Source organism: Triturus cristatus, chromosome 8 (genome assembly GCF_964204655.1).
Source record: "Triturus cristatus chromosome 8, aTriCri1.1, whole genome shotgun sequence".
NCBI lineage: Eukaryota > Metazoa > Chordata > Amphibia > Caudata > Salamandridae > Triturus > Triturus cristatus.
In genome coordinates, this window is record NC_140591.1 from 610,279,684 (window position 1) to 610,297,117 (window position 17,434).

A 17,434-nucleotide genomic window follows, 5' to 3' on the forward strand; every position below is an offset into this window, starting at 1 on the left:
GTGCTGAGTGATCATTTACACTGTGGGCCCAGTTACCCACGATATTACACTGGCGACAAGGTGGTGTCAGCAAGTTGCTGCCCACCCTCTGACCCGCCGTGCCGCCTGTCTGCCACCGCCGCATACCGACCTGCTGACATGCTGCCCCTTCCGCTGGTGTGCCTCGCTCGGCGCGACGAGCGGTGCCTGGGTCCCCGCCCGCTGCTGAAGCTTCGCAGCGGCCCCGCTGCACCATCGTGGATCGCCTGCAGCAACGTATAAACAGAAGGGCTAGAGCGCGTGTGCCGGTGCCCCGCGAGACATCTATGACGCGGTGAGTGCTCGCGTGCTCTCTGCTGCCCCCTCTGGCCGCTTGATGTCGCCGCACCCACCAAGACTTTGGCCCGGCATAACCTGTGGGTGACCCTGCTTGGGAGTCGCGCACTGCAAGCGCATGGGAAGGGCTTACCCCCCTGCATCCCCAGCCACCAGCCACCACCAATCAGGAGTGGTTGCCAAGCACCTCAAGGGAGCTCACCCCTCGAAACACACCTGCCCTACAGTGCCACACGGTACCACGCTGCCTCGCCTCAGAGTCCCATCCCCTCTCTGGCACAGGATCTGCTGCACGCCTCACGCTCGTGAGCCCCGGCTGTGGGACGTTCCCAGCCTCCTGTGGGGTGCATGCCCCATCGAAGCCCAGACGCCACCTCCCGCTGGTCAGCCACCAGTGTTGATACCGCCGCCTGGCATCCATACAAGCTTCCTTCTGCCGTCGACGCTCTGGTGCCACACAGACACTGCAGCTTAGCCTTACTGCGCCCTAGGAGTAGTTCACAGCGGTGCCACCATGACCACCGTCCCGCCCCTGGAGCCTTTCGCCATCACAGGTCCGCTGCCTTCCCAAGCTGCGCGATGGAAAGAATGGGTGGAACGGCTGGAAACGTTCTTTGAAGCTGCAGAAATTAAAGAGCGACGACAGCGGTCCATGCTCCTTCACCTAGGTGGCGCGGACATCCATAAAATCGCGAAGACCGTCCATGAGGCCGGACTCCCGAAGACCTACGCCATGCTGCGAGATGCCATCGCTGCGCACTTCGAGCCGTATGCCAACCCAGACTACGAACGGTTCCTTCTCCGCCAAGCGAAACAGCTCCCAGAAGAATCGGTCGACGTATTCTACGCTCGACTCAAGGAGTTAGCAAGCACGTGCACCCTGCCTGAAGAAGACGATGAGGTGCGAGCACAATTCATCCAAGGTTGCGCTTCCTCAAAACTGCGTGAACGCATCCTTGAAGAGCACAACATGCCAATTAAGCACATACTGACCCTAGGACACTCCAAAGAACTGTCCAAGGCCAGGGCGGCCCATATGGAGCTAAAAGCTCCGGCAGCCATCAAAGAGGAACCAGTCTGCGCTATTCAACCCAATCCGCGAGGCCCACGGCAGAGACCCAGAAAACCATCGGCCCAGGGACCCGGACAGAGTCCTAAACTCTGCCTCTGTGGATGGTGGGGAGGCCCGCTCCCACACGACGGCGCGTGCCTAGCTTAAGGGAAAACATGCAGTGCCTGTGGAAAAGTCAATCACTTCTCCAAAGTCTGTCGCTCAAGGCCCTCAAGGCGGTCGCAAGGCCCAACTCGACCAGTGCGTGCGCTGGAGCCTGTCCCTGGTGATTCCTTGAGCGGAGACATGGACGATGATGAAGCCGCCACGGTGCACGTGGTGCACATGCTACATGCCTTCTCGGCATCACCGCGAGCTGCACCCATGTGCACTGTTAACGTGCAAGGGTATCCAGTAACGACACTAATCGACACCGGCGCCATAATCAACCTCATGGCCATCGGTGCCTACAGACTGCAGCCCAACCCGCCGGTGCTCCGCAACACCAACGTCCAAGTGTACGCTTTTGGGACCCACACCCCACTCCGAATGTGTGGAGTGTTCCAAGCGGAAATTTCGCACAACAACATCCATCAGTCAGCCAAAGTCTACGTGTCCAGGGAAGGGTCAGGATTTCTACTCGGCTGTCGCACAGCCCAAGAACTGCGCCTCATCCAATTTGCCTTTGCGGTGCAAGCACATGATCTGGACAGGTTGTTATCAGAGTTCGCACCCATCTTTGACGGGATCGGGTGCCTCAAAGGCCCAGCAGTTCGTCTACACATTGACAAATCGGTAGCCCCGGTGGCTCTCAGACACAGGAGGATTGCCTTCCACCTCCGACCGAAAGTGGAGTCAGAACTCCCCATGCTGGAAGCGGCCGGAATCATTGAACGGGTGAGTGGCCCCACCCCATGGGTGTCCCCCATCGCGAAGAAACCGAAGCAGCTGGACGCTGTCCGCATATGCATAGACATGCGGATCCCGAAAACGGGAACGCCACCTGACGCCCACGGTGGATGACATCATAGGCTAGCTTGCAGGATCAAAGTGGTTCTCGAAGATGGACCTTAGCTCGGGGTATCATCAAGTCCCACTCCACCCAGACTCGCGTCCGATCACGACTTTCTCCACCCACGCCGGCTTGTGGCGTTACAAACGCCTTAACTTCGGAATCTCCAGCGCAGCCGAAGTGTTCCAAAATATCATCAAAACTGTCCTGCAGGTGTTAGAAGGGGTGCTCAATGTGAGCGATGATATCCTGGTCCACGCCCCTTCCTTATAAGAACACATCATCCGCCTCAACGCAGTGTTTACACGCCTGAGAGACCGCGGCCTAGCGCTCCACAGGGAGAAATGCGAATTCCTACGCAGAAACATACGTTTTTTTGGATATCGGTTTTCGGACAGAGGCGTCGGGCAGGATCCCGCCAAAGTCAAGGACGTCCAAGAAGCGCCAGCATGGTCATGTATTGTGGCCGGTTCATCAAGAATCTGTCGGATCTGACGGGCCCACTGCGAGAGCTCACAAAGACCACCACCCACTGGACCTGGGGCCCAACACAGGAGCAAGCGTTCCAGCAGACCAAGGCCGCGCTGTCCGCTGACACAACCCTCGTATACTTTGACCCGCGCCATGACTCCCAACTGGTCGTAGACGCCAGCCCTACTGGTCTGGGTGCCATCTTAGCGCAACACCAGAGTTGCGGGGACTGGGCGCCAGTGGCCTATGCGAGTAAAACTCTAATGCCTACTGAACAGCGTTACTCACAAATTGAAAGAGAGGCCATAGCTATTCTATGGGGGTGCCGCCATTTCCACATCTATCTGTACGGCCACCCGTTCACGGTCATCACTGATCACAAGCCGCTAATTTCACTATTCCTAGGCTTGTCGTTCCGGCCCCCTCCACGGATTGAGAAGTGGATACTACAGCTACAGGAGTTCCAGCTGAAGGTGGAATACCGACCCGGCACGCGGAACCCTGCCGATTTCCTGTCACGCATGCCCGGCCAGTCACCCCTCCTGAAGCCGAGGAAGCAGCAGCCACCGAAGACTATGTACGGATGGTAGTTGAGCGGTCCCTACCCCTCCCAATGTCCCTGCAAGAAGTCATAACAGTCACCCAGGACGACGACTGCCTCCAAATGGCGATACAAGCGGTTGGCTCTGGAGACTGGCAGCAGCTCCAAAACCCATCGCCCATACGGACAGCAACAGCTCAAGCCACGCTAAAGTCGTTACACCAGGTCCGTCACGAGTTGTCGGTGTCGGCTGAAGGATGTCTCCTGCGTGGCCCGCGTTTAGTCCTACCTGCGAGCCTCACCAAACAAGCGGCACTCCTTGCCCATGGAGCGCATCAAGGAATCGTCAAGTCCAAGAACCGACTTCGGAGCAAAGTGTGGTTTCCCGGTCTAGACCACCAACTTGAGTCACTCATACAGCACTGTCTCGCATGCCTCGCCACGAGTCTCCCAAGCAGACCAGCACCGGTGGTCACTGAAGCAAGCCCTAGCAGCCCATGGGATAAGAGTCAGCACGGATTTCGGCAGCCTTCCAGGCAGGCGACACATGCTGGTGATTGTTGACGACTTCTCTAGGTACCCAGAGTTAGAGTTTGTTTCCTCCACGTCCGCAGCAGAAGTCATCCCTAAACTCGAAAAGGTGATAGCCACTCACGGGCTGTTTGGGGAACTCTGGACTGACAACGGGCCACCGTTCACCAGCATGGAAATCGCCGAGTACCTAGCATCCCATCGGATAAAGCACCGCAAAATTACGCCTAGGTGGCCCCAGCCCGACGGCGAAGTAGAGCGCCTTATGCGAACTTTGAATAAAACCATACAGATCGCGTTGTCAGAGGGTCTCAACCTAGAGCGAGCGGTATATCAGTTTCTCTGTGAATACCGACTCACCACTCACTGCACCACAGGTATATCCCCAACCCGCCTGTGCTTTGGCCGAACGGTCACCGACACCATTCCCCATCACTCTACATGGGAACGAGACGCGAATCCTCCGAACCTATCAGACCTCAGGCGAACAAAAACTAACGAAGCGGCATCTCAGAGGAGACACGCCAGAGAGAGCCCCATCGCCGTGGGCGTCCAGGTACTTGTGCAGGACCGACACCCTGGAGGAAAGTTCCGGACACCGTTCGAACGGAATCCATGGACCGTCATCACCAACAAGGGTACCATGTTGACCGCTCTGAGGGGTTCTGAGACTGTTACATGCAATGTGTCATTCTTTAAATACGGTCCCTCTTTCAGAAGAATGCGACCTAGCGGGTACCCCCGATCAAGACGAGATGCCCCAAAGGAGACCTGCAAGTCCGAGGAGCAGAAGGGCTGAACAAGGACAGCCACGCCTCACCCATTACTCACCCAACCTGCAGTCTTCACCGCCATCAGTCCGGGAGTCGGAGGGAGAGCAGAGTGGGACTTCCATCCACAATTCAGCTGACCAGCCTCCAGACTCACCGCTGTGGGGCAGTCAAGGCCGGTACCACCTCCGGCCCTGCCCCAAGCTCTCCCAGAGGTACAAGGACTATGTAATCAGTGGCTAGTCGGCGATCAGATGTCGGATCGCAGCCAGGGTGCAGCAGTTGCCGGCAACTCCCAAGTAAGACTGTTTCATTTTGTTATAACTCGACCGGTAGCCAACGGTCAGGACTGGAAGTGAATGTTTATGATGTTTAGGGTTATTTCATTTTGTCTCCTGGTTGAGGAGGAATGTAGTATTGCGAGAGACGATGGGGCAGCCCATGCCTCTCGCTACGATAGGGGGAAGATCTACCAGCGAACCCCCCCCCCCCCCAGAATGAGGTTGTGTAAGTGGGCTCGACGGAGGTCGAGACCACGTGAGGGAGATAGTAAAAAGCCCAGGGCTCTGGGCGGGAGTTAGTTCCTGGCTAACCACAGATGCCATACCTGTGTGCTGAGTGATCATTTACACTGTGGGCCCAGTTACCCACGATATTACAGACACCAGGGAATATTTTTGCAGGGGGAGCAGCCCCTTGGGCAAGGGCCTGTGCTTCCCAATAGCCCCCTCATGTTTTCAGTCCTTTTGTGCCCCTCCCCCCTCATATTTCGCCAGGGATGTTTACACCGATTCAGTCCACTATACACCAGGAAAATCTAAAAAAACAAAAACATAGGGGTGGGGGCCTCCCATGATGCATTGGGCCATGTCACAAAAATAGGTATTGTTCCCAATCTGTCCACAGAGACAGGGGAGCAGACAGTCCACTAGACAACAGGTAAAATATGCACACAAGCATGAAGAGGTAGGGCTGGCTTACCATGCATAAGTCCATGCCCTAGCCCAAATAGGAACATTACAGTATTAAAGCCTAACACAAAAACGACCAGAACAATTGTGATATAGTTTTGCCGCACTCTAGAGAGGGAGTGGGGGGACAGATAGAAGGTTTGTCCTAATTGGGGATGTTGCCCTTAATTTCCCGCCCTTCTTGGGGGAGAACCCTACTAGATGTAAGGGATTTTAACTTTGGATGAAACAAAGTGGTAACAGCGCCTTACATGGCATTGGGTACGGCGATGAAATAAGGGGGAACCCAGACTCCTCTACCCCACCCACCCCTGGATAGAGCAGAGTTTCCCTAGAATTTGCCCCCGGGTGGGGAGCTGAGCAGAAGGCCCACTAGACATCAAAATGACACCTAAACAAACTAGGAAGGGGGTGGTCCACCAAGATATTTTGCAGTACCCACACATCAAAAGGGCCAAACTAGTCTTTCAGCCCTCACTGGGGCCGAGAGGTAGTTTGTCCTAAATTTCCTCAAAGACTGGGCAGAAAGCCCAAAGGGGTGGGCTCTAGCCCATCCTGATAGTTGGCCGCAGACCCACCCCTAAAGCCTCAACATTCTTTGTGGTCCACTGGGGGCTAAAGAATCCCCATTCTTGTGGCAAGCGAGGAGAAATCTCAATTCTTCAGGGGCGCTCAGAGTGGAGCAAATTACCAATATTGTCCCACCTGCCATGCTGAATGGCCTCAATATTCTGGCCTGGAGTCAGCCGCCACCCAGGGACACCTACCAAACCCAGACATTTCTGAAAACTAGACACCCAAGGCAGTCCATCGTGGTGTGCCTTGTTTGGATCCACAAAAGACACACAATGTCCCCCTGAGTGGGACGGGTATGCCCAGACGTGGCTACTGTGCTCTCCATGCCACTGAAGTCAAGCTATCCTGGCTGATCAGAGGTGAAACCCTGAAACCGTTCCTAGGATGCTTATTTCCAGTCCAGGGAGGACCTGGCCTGGCAGTTCGGGCTGCACTGTTCCTATTGGGCACAGGGTCAAGACTGATTTGCATATGGCTGAGTTCAAACTGGAATGGTATGGTGAGCAAAAAACTATGGATTTAGGCCCAGATCTCTGTACTGGGGTGAATGTATAATATTGTTCTGCATTTTGTCCATCAAGTGTTGTTTTTGCACTTGTCACCCCGAGTGGGACGGGTATGCCTAGACGTGGGTCCCATGCTCTTCATGCCACTGGAGTCAAGCTATCCTGGCTGATGAGGGGTGAAACCTTGAAACTGGTCCTAGGATGCTTGTTTCCATTCCAGGTAGGACCTGGCCTGGCAGTTCGGGCTAGACTGTTCCCATTAGGCACAGGGTCAAGACCCATGTTCCCTCTAATTTGTCTCCTCTGTGTGCGGCAGTGTAAGGTCTCTGTGCCCTGCAGCCAAGGCTATGTTTGCCAAGAACCAGACTGCGCGTCTGTGGGGCAGATTGTGTGAGTATTCATGTTAATCGCAGTGCCGTCACACGCTGCAATTAACACAAATACTTTCTCAGCGGCATGCAATCTGCCCTGCACAGGGCCACCCTTAGAACTGGTGGCGCCTTGTGAGACAATGTTTGTTGGTGCCCCCCAATAACCACCTCGCCATGGATTCCACTTAATAGCAACCTTTAACAGTGCCCCTCAAGTCTCCATTACCACTCTCTCTGAGATGCACACCTCATACTAGTGTAGGGTGTCAGAGCACTTTAGATTTCACACAGATTAAACAGAGACAATCATTCATAGGTTGGTAAATCAGTGTATGAGAAATGTTACATAAGACAGAGGACAGCAAAGTGTAGGAGTGGCATGTCATCCATACTGGTAGGCAGTATAGATTAAGAGTGCTTGGTTCTGGCGAAGCACAAACTCAGAATTTAAAATGTAACACCATGATTGGGGGTTCTCTTTAATAAGAATTGCTTGTTACCCAAATTAACACTTTATGCAACATTAGGATAACGAATGGCTGGGGGGAAAATCATAACGCTCTAATCTATACCTTGCAGTATGCATGAAGTTCTTAGATGACAGTTGATAGTTTACTATTCTATGTTAGGATTTTAACTTATAAACTGCAAGTAACAAAATGACCTCTCTGACAAAAGTACTATCACGCTAAGCTATTTTCATTCTATGCACTTTGGGATCTGCATGGTGCACTTTCTTTGCAGCAGTGGTGAATGATGAAGCTGGCCTTAAAAATTACACGGTCTTTGATAGGAAGCTTGTGTAGTTGGTTCCTTGACCATTATTTTACCCTCGAAAAGGGAATGTGGCACAGTAATTCAGGTCAGAATGTTCCTTTGGGAGTGAGGTCACGGCTGATTTGCAAATTGTACTTTACGCGAACAGATGAGCTAAACAGCCTTGTAACGAAAAGCTAATTGGTGGTTATAAAGTGTTGATTTATGTATTACAACCCTCACGCTGCTTTTCTCAGCCAATCTCCATAAATATTAAAAAGAGGGCAACTCACTCCAATATGTGAAAGAAACAGGAATGACTAAGGAAGTGCCAGGCCAGTCAGTCACTCACTCACTGGGCACCACTAGATTTCAGTTCACGAGAGAATTAGCCTGAAGACATGAGTCAAGATATTCAGAGCCACTTTAACTTTCTACCAGCAACTTCCATACTACCCTCTACCAGCAAGTCGAAATATACATTCATGAACCGATCAGACAACTCTGATCATCTAGAGCAGTTTACATTCAGGATCGAAGAAGCCACTGAATCTATGCAAACCACACCATTGCCAAAGAACAATGGCTGTAGTGGAATTTTCTAAAACATTTATCACACTCCATTACTCTCCACGCACTGGCTTGTGAAAATCATGGATTGCTCAGTACCTGCCTAATCATAGGTTTTAGGAACCACAGAGTGACTGTGAGGTTGTAGCTCTGGAATAGGCTTGTCGTCATGGAATTAATTTATGCAGGGTTCAGGCATGTCCCATCCACAGGAGTAGGAGGTGTAGTTCGTTCAGGGATATAGACACAACACAGTGTTGTGAAAAGTATGGTGAAGGCAGAGATAAGGCAATTTTAGTTTGATGTCTACTTTTAGGTAAGCATATCAAATATGTCAAACTCATTTAGGTAGGAGCAATCATAGCACGAGGTAAGGCTGCTGCCTTAAAATGACAGCACTAGGTCACGTGAAATTACTAAATCTTAAAACGGTTATCTCATCTCCTTTCATCTTGATGGCAGCACTCAGTGGTGTCAAAAACAAGAAAAGACCTCAAAACGGATATTTCATCTCATCGTAGATGTCAGCACTAGATGGTGTTAAATTAGGCCAGAAAACAGCTCCTTCATCTCAACATAAGATTTCAATATTAAGTGGTGCCAAATTACAGGCAAGGGCATGAAAATGTCTATCTCATCTCATCATAGCTTAAAATGTCAGCACTAACTGGTGTCATATTACATATTGTAAGACATCAGCAGTTCACTAATATTAATCTCAAATTCACAGTAACGCACAAAAATACTAGTTACTGCTTTGATTTACTTGTAACAAAGTGTCACTCGTTTGGCAGTAGAATGCCACTTATATACACACTGAAACCACCAAAATGCCACACATAATTAGTATCACTCATAGTCCTTGAAATGTCACTCAAAAGTACACTGAAATTACCCATATGTTACACATAGCAATCCGAATCCTTGCCAGCTATGCCTGAAAGGCTGGGGCCCTCAGCCAGTGCCCACTTTGGCCATGCCTTAAAACGTCTCTGAAGGTTACAAGCATGACGTGCGTTCAGGTGTTTCTGAAAGCACACGTCTGCTTGTAGACATGCTGTATTTCTTTTGTTAATAGAGCGGGCAGATTGTGTGCCCGCTTTATTAACAAAAGAAATACAGCAAGTCTACAAGCAGATGTGTGCTTTCAGAAACACCTGAACGCACGTCATGCTTGCAGTCTTGCTGTCTTTCATTTGTTAATAGGGCACAGCTGCGGGGCAGATTTTGTGCCCCTTCGTGAAAGTATTCATGTTCATTACAGTGGTCAAGACTGATTTGCATATGGCTGGGTTCAAACTGGAACGACATGATGAGCAAAAAAACCATGGATTTAGGCCCAGATCTCTGTATTGGGGTGAAGGTATGACATTGTTCTGCATTCTGTCCATCAATTGTTGTTTTTGCTTTTGTTTGGACCCCACAACATTGTCCAACCCAATAATACCTGTAAAACTCACACTTTGTCTAAAATCACTAATCACTAATTTCTATGGTCTAAGCTTCCAGAATCCACCGGTATCCTCATAATACCTACTACCCAGAGTTCCCACACTTCTCCCATAAAAAACACTATCCTACTTGTGTGCCTGTGCCTAGCATCCACAACATAAAACCCCCCATAAAGCAACTAAGCGACATTGGCAATAGGAGTAGCTGTAGTGTTTAGTACTGGGTCAGCCATCAACCAGGGAAGGCTTCCATACCCAAACATTTTTGAATGTTAGACACCTGGGGGAGTGCTGGGTGGTGTGCCTTAAGTGGATTTACCAACGTTTTCTTATCCTCTGGGGCCTGCAAACCTCAAACTGATCTTAAAGTTACCCATTTTCCTTGTATATTTATGAAGGAAACTTTCAAACTCTGCAGATATCCACAAAATTCCTACCATCCAGCACCTCCCCATTTGCTGCGATATAAACGCTACTCAGCTCATGTAGCTGGGTGTGGTGCAGGCTTCAGGAAATGATCAAACCAGAGACAGTGGCTGGGCCTTGTGCCTGTGACAGGAACGGATCAACCCAGGGACAATGGAAGACCTTCAAAAGTATTGTCAATGATTCAGAAGAGGGGGTACTTCTCCCCTTTTAACTGGTTGAGGGGTAGATGTGATGCCTGTCACTGTGGTATCAACTCAAGCCCTGAGTTGAAAGCTGCCTGGCGAGGTGAGAGTTGCTAGGGCGGGGAAACACTTTGGGTCTGATGGCATGTGAGGAATTCGCACCCTTATGCAGCATGGTGCATGACTGGTTCGAAAGAAATGAAGAGGTCCAACTAGTGCCCCGCTTTGGATGTCTAAATATGTTTGTGGTTGAAAACTGACTCAACACACTCTCTTTCTGTACCACTTTTTGCACATAGCTCCAGTTCAACAGATGTTGTGAATTGTGGAAAGGGTGCCGGTGACCTCATCCACATAGGTATTGGGATCACCTGCTGTGACTCCAGCTGCAGTGGGGATATAAACTATCATACACAGTTACTGAGGTACTTCCCTTTCCCCATCTGATGTGTGTAGACCCACTGAGTGTTGAGAGAGACCTTTTGGCCTACTGGCTGATGGCTGACAGCCTGAAAGACTATATTCACTATGATATCAGCCTTATGGAGCCTGTTAATGCTGGAAAGGCAAATAGCCTAACCCCCCTGCTAAATATATGCTCAAAGTGGTACATACAGTCTCTTCTCTTGTGGTTCCCTGCTATAATTGAAACTGCCTCAAAATGCATCCACTTAGAGAGGGGGATGTGGGATAGAGAAGTCCCTCGCATGGTGATGGACGTTTACTCCTACCTTAGGTGTCCCAACTGCAATGATGCCTGAATCCCTGGTGCTTTGTTGTCATGGGCAAACACGGGTCATGCATGTGCTTCATGACTCAGGCCTGTTTTGTGAGTTGCGGTCATGTTTGCCCAAAGCATTACCCTTATAGTGGTGGAAGGCTACTGGCTTTACGAGGAGTTATGTAGCACAAATGCAGTGGTGGAAGCATACCGTGTAGCGATCAGTAGGAGTGAACAGGCCCTTTCTACCTGTGTCACTAGAGTGAGGCCTACAGGCTCACTTGTAAAGTTTCAGTGCTGTGTGCTTAGCTTACCATTGGCCTACATCAAGTTAGAATTTAGTGCTGTGTAGTGTGTATGTGTTGTATGCATGTGCAGGGGTATGTGGGCCTTTGAATGGTACAGTACATGAAAGGTTCTGGGACACCCACAGCTGACTGAAGGAGTATGAGGACGTAGAGGAATCCCCCCAGACAAATTTGTGTATTGCTGCATTCATGTGTGCTGTGTGGGACTCACAACCTGGAGGAAGAAGATCCAGACTCTTCAGTACATTTCAACGGGTGCTCTGTGATTCAGGGGGAGGTCACAGGAAAAGGTCCTGGGCACAGCTTAGTAAGGAGATGGGGCTGATTAAAGAATCATAAAGATTAGGCTGGGGCCCAAGGTTAACCTTTTGATCCACGTCACTGTAGCTGATCATCCAGATGTGAACCTCTAGTTGCCCTAAGTTGGCAGGGTATGCCCAGACGTGGGTCCCTTGCTCACTTTGAACTGTATTCAAGCTGGCCTGGCTGATGAGGGCTGTTTTCCCAAAATTGGTCCCAGGATGCTTGTTTCCGGTCCAGGGAAGACATGGCTTGGCAGTTCGGGCTGGACTGTTCCCATGAGGCACAGGGTCAAGACTGATTTGCATATAGCTGTGTCTGAACTGGGGTGGCAAAGTGAGCTAAAGAACGATGATGGATTCAACCCAGATCTGTGGTAGCTGGTGAGTGTCTGAAAAGTTTCAGCGCTCCGTCCATCATCTCTTTGTGTTTGCTTTGTTCACCCTAAATTGGCAGGGTATGCCCAGACGTGGGTCCCTTGCTCACTTTGCCGCTGGATTCAAGCTAGCCTGGCTTATGAGGACTCTTTGCCCGAAACCGGTCCCAGGATGCTTGTTTCCGGTCCAGGGAAGACATAGCTTGGCAGTTTGGGCTCGACTGTTCCCACGAGGGAAAGGGTCAAGACGTATTTGCATATAGCTGTGCCTGAACTGGGGTGGCAAAGTGAGCTAAAGAACGATGATGGATTCAACCCAGATCTGTGACTGGCTTGAGTGTCTGAAAAGTTTATGCGCTCCGTCCATCAACTCCTGGTGTTTGCTAACCTCTAGTCACTCCCATGGCCTGTGCTGCGGGTCTGTCAGATTTGGTCGCTCCTGCTGTGTCAGACTACTTTCTGGAGGAAAGGCAGGGCAGAGGAGAGGGCACTTCAACAGGAAGTAGAACCCCAAAACAAACTCAGACCCTAAATCATATTTGGTGTCTAGAAATAGGCTATAAGAAGGGGAGCTTGAGGTCCCCAAAATTGTCAACTGTGAAGCAGCCAGTTGGGTTGTGCGAGGAGAAGACTTCTGCCTGTGACCAGGACTAGGGTTTAAGGGCTTCCAGTCTTCCAGTTGGGCGAGGAAACATCACCCAGGAATAATCCAAGACCACCTGCCCCTGGAACCTTAAGCACTTGAGCCTGCCTGATTTCCAAGACCAGTGTGCACTGTGATGTGGAGGAGATCGCTGGAAGGATCGAGGTCTAATGGGGGATCTTGGCAAGTAGATCCCTGTAGGGAGGTGTGAGGGGAGGACTGCCATGTGGATCAGACTGTTGCCCCTGTACGGTGGGAAAGTCGGCAACCCCATATGGCATAGCGGGCCGTCGTGAAGTTAACCATGCCAATCGGGCCATCACTTGTGTACGGTGTGTATGTTGGCAGCCCCCTATGCCAGAGAGGATCGCTGTGAAGGTAACCACACCGATCAGGCTGTTTCCTGTGTGCAATCTGTAAGTTTACATACTCATATACTAAAAGGGGCCACTGTGAAGTTGACCGTGCCGATCAGGCCGTCGCCCGTGTGTGGCTGTAGAGTTGGCGACCCGAGTGCAGTATAGCAATTGTGATCCTCTATACCATAGGAGTAAACCGTAAAAAACAAGCATTGTAGCCTGGTTGATGTTTTCGTCAAGAGGAGAGGTGTTGGACTTGGCCCTTCTGGCAAGTTCACCCCTAGAACTTTTTGCAGTATCCTAGCCTTTTTACTGTGTTGTACTAGTGGTTTTTGGCCTCTAGGCGCCTTCACACTGTGTCCCAGTGGAAAGCGCTTGCGCTCTGTGTGGTTGAGTGAGACTGACCTGCCCTCCCATAGGAATGCATGGGGGAATGTATGTGTCCCTGGTAGTTCCTGATGCGTGGTGCGAGTTTGGTATGTACGGACTCGTGTGATGAAATGCTGCGCGATGATGTGTGCGGCATCCATGTAGCTAGTGTAGAAGTGCCACTTCTAGACGCTGGCATAAATGTGCAGTGACTGCCTGGCGTGTGATTGGCTGGTGAGCCTGGCTCCAGGAGTCAGGGTGGGTCTGCCCCAGTGGTGGGTGGAGAGCTCTGCAGGTTGATGAGTGGGAGGAGTACACCTAGGACCTGAATAGGGCTGGGCTTTCCCCACACAATGCTGGCTCCGCCCGCTGTGGTGCGACTGATGACCCTGGCCTGTTCTATGAATAGGGAGAGGGGCTGAGCAAAACAAAGTGCTCAGGAACCAGTTGTATCTGGTTCGCCCCTTCCCTGCACCTTGAGGCAAAGGATTTGGTGTATAAAAGAGGGGCTGTGACCCCATGAAAATCTTCTTGCTCTGACTCGAATCTACCAGGGGCGTGCTGCTGCTGGGGCCCAGGGAAAAGCTTGCCTCCCTGGGCCCTGCCCAGCCCCTGGATACCTGGAAGACTTCTGGGAACTTTTGCTGCATCCTTCTAGCGCCTGGGAGCGCTTTGCCTTGGATTTTGGTCCTGAACATAGCGCCTGGAGAGCGCTTTATTACCCCAGAGAGAGGAGCTGGGGCTGTGCAGCGTCGCGCTGCGAGCGAGAGAGAGGTAATCCCCACACTAGGGATTCCCCCATGATGCCAGCCTTGTGGGAGCCCAACCCGCTTATTTGGTTGCTTTGGGTGCGCAGGTGCCCACCCTGCGTCTTCGTTTTTATTTAATTAGCGAGCAGGTGCCCACCCTGCATCTCGACGCTAGGAAAACCGAGCGGGAGCCCACCCCGCATCGGCCCCATCGGAAGCGGGTGCCCACCCCGCCTCCTGCCGCTTTGTTGGTTCCATCGTGGGTGCCTGGTCTCCATTGCAGGAGCCCACCCCGCTTACTTGTGCCATCGCGGGTGCCCACCCCGCATCTGAGCCGTGATGAAGGAGTCACCGCCGCGGCCCGAGCCGCGCATTGGATTCCCTCCGGGCCGCTGCCCAGCGCTACCCGGAAGGCAGGGACTCCGTGGGCGGGACTTCCGGGTTGAGGGAAGCCCCGCGAGAGGAGAGTCCGCGCCGGCAGTAAGGAAGAAGATGGAGAGGACGGGAGCCTACCCCGCCTCCCCGAGTGCCCCTGCAGAGTCCCGGGTCCCAGGAGGGGGCCCGGGTGAAGTAGAAGACGCCGCAGAGGGGAGACGCCGCCTCCCAGGCAGACGGTGAGTGCAGGCGTCCCCCTCCTCTGCTACGTGCAGAGTTTTCTTTATTAAGAGCCGAGAAGGCTCCAACCTGGGGGCCATTTGATATTTAGAAGTCCCAGGGGGACTTGGGGACAAATTGTTCTAGAGCCTAGAGGCTCCAACGCTACGGGGGCATAATGTATATCTGAGCCTGCGTGGCTCCCACGAAGGGCACATATTTGTTTAGAGCCCAGTGAGGCTCCAACGAGGCGGGCATTCTTTATTTAGAGTCCAGAGGGGACTCCAACGCTTGGGGACATGTGTATGTTTCAGAGCCCAGGGGGCTCCAGCGTGTTGGATATTGCTACAGGGGCCATTGAGAGCCCATGCCTATTTGCCTTCCCAGCTGCGCAGCACTTAGTGCCAGCTGCAGTGTTTAGGCCCTGCCCTTGTCCCCAGCTGCCCAGCAAGTAGTGGGCAGCTGCTACATTTAGGTTCTGGCGCAACCTGGACTCTAATGTGAGTTTAGTGCTAGGAAATGTACTGTGTAGTATGTTTTGCGCACCCTGTGTTCATGCTTATGGTGCTAGGAAATGTACTGTGTATAGCATGTTTTGCGCACCCTGTGTTTTATACCTCTAAATGTGGTCATTTCTGCCTAGGAGGTTGTTTTAACTGTTTAGGTTGGTGTTAGGGAGATTGTACTTCCCTGTGCGATATACGCCCCTAGTGTAGGTATACGTAGGTGGTTGGGTCTAATGCGTTAGACCAATGAGAAATTGCATAATGTGTTTATGCCCCTGTGATAGATGCAGGATAGGTTTTATACCTGATGCTAGTGTGATGACGCTGAGGTCATTATTGCGTCAATAGTTACTGGTTGTGTTCTACAGTGCTAATTTGTGTTATGTTCTACATGTACACTTGGTGATTTGTGCTAATTCTGACAGTGGCCCATGTGGCCCTGTCCCGTGTAAATAGTCCCTTGTAAAATTCTGCCCAGTGTCAGTTGGCACAGTGTAAATTGTGTGAATATTATCTAATGTGTTTTGGTATAATACAAAGGCTATTTTTATATAATACCTTGTGTGGAGTTTCCTTTGTGGTGGGCCTTGGGTGTTGTTGCTGGGTGCGCGCGCAAACGCTTTACACATTGCCTCCGGGATAAGCCTGACTGCTCGTGCCAAGCTACCAAGGGGGTGAGCAGGGGTTATCTTTGGCGTGTAACTCCCCAGCCCTGACTAGAGTGGTGGTTCCTTCCTGGCTTTGGCGCTGCAGAGAGGGCGGCTGAATGGTGTGGAGGGGTAATCATGGAAAGAGCCATGTTTTGAGTATATTCCTGAAGCTGCGCAGGTCGTTCAAAAGTCCCAATTCAATGGTCATTGAGTTCCAAAGTTTTGGGACCAGATGAGTGAAGGATCTCCCTCTCCACCTGGCTCTTTTTATCTGTGTTGTGCTCATTAGGAAATCACACGAGAACCTGAGTGACCTGTTGGCTAGATGAGAGACCTGCCATGTATGGCTTTGTGGGCTAGGCAATGTGCCTTAACCTTGACCCTGGATTGAATAGGGAGCCAGTGTAGATTGCGCAACAAGTCTTTTACTGATTCCTGCTTGGGAATTGTTAGTATCATTCTGGCCGCCGCATTTTGAGCAACCTGCAGCCTGTTGACTACATATTTGTGAGCTCCTAGGTACAATGAGCTACCGTTGTCCAACCTAGAGAGTACTAGTGCCTGAATCACCGTTCTCCACCCCTGATCTGGGAGAAGGTCTATGAATCAGGCGAAGAATACTGAAGCAGGTGGCTGAAGGCTTTTTAGCTTGGGTATCCATAGAAAGATTCTGGTCAAGCTGTAGTGTAGTTCCTATATCCCTGATAGGCTCTGCGCATTGGAATGGTATACCCTATAAATTTGACATAGGACTGAGGTCAGTATGTCTCTATCGAGTACATTAAACTTAATTACTTGTGTGAGCAATCTAACTCAGAGGTCACTAGAAACTTCTCGAATATACAAGAAGGGCTTAGTTTCTGACAACCGCATAAACATGACAACTTTGTTTCCCTTAGAGTCAGAACAATCTCAGAACTGTGGAAACAATAGATAACAGTTTCACTCAGTCAATCGTGCATGCTTCGATTCTACAGAGTTGCACAGAAATAGAGAGACGGGCGTTTCAATAAAAAGGGTTTATTGAACAGTCTTATTGCTCATGCAAGAGATATGAACTGCTACAATCGTAAGACAGACTGCGAAGTACAATATGTACAGAGTTAGCAGTAAGATAAAATAATACTGCAATAGCATGGTTTGTAGCTGTGACATATATTAATTAAAATACATACATAAATAACACAGGCTAATATGTGGATACTCATCTGATACTTCTAAATAGTTCTACCCCAGTGTACCTAACCTAAGTGTAGTACGAGGTAAGAAGTAGGTGTTGTTTTCTAAAGTATAGCTAGCAATAGCTATAGTTTTAGTTTTGCCAAGAGTTGCCAAAAGTTTCTCCAAGTTCTAGTC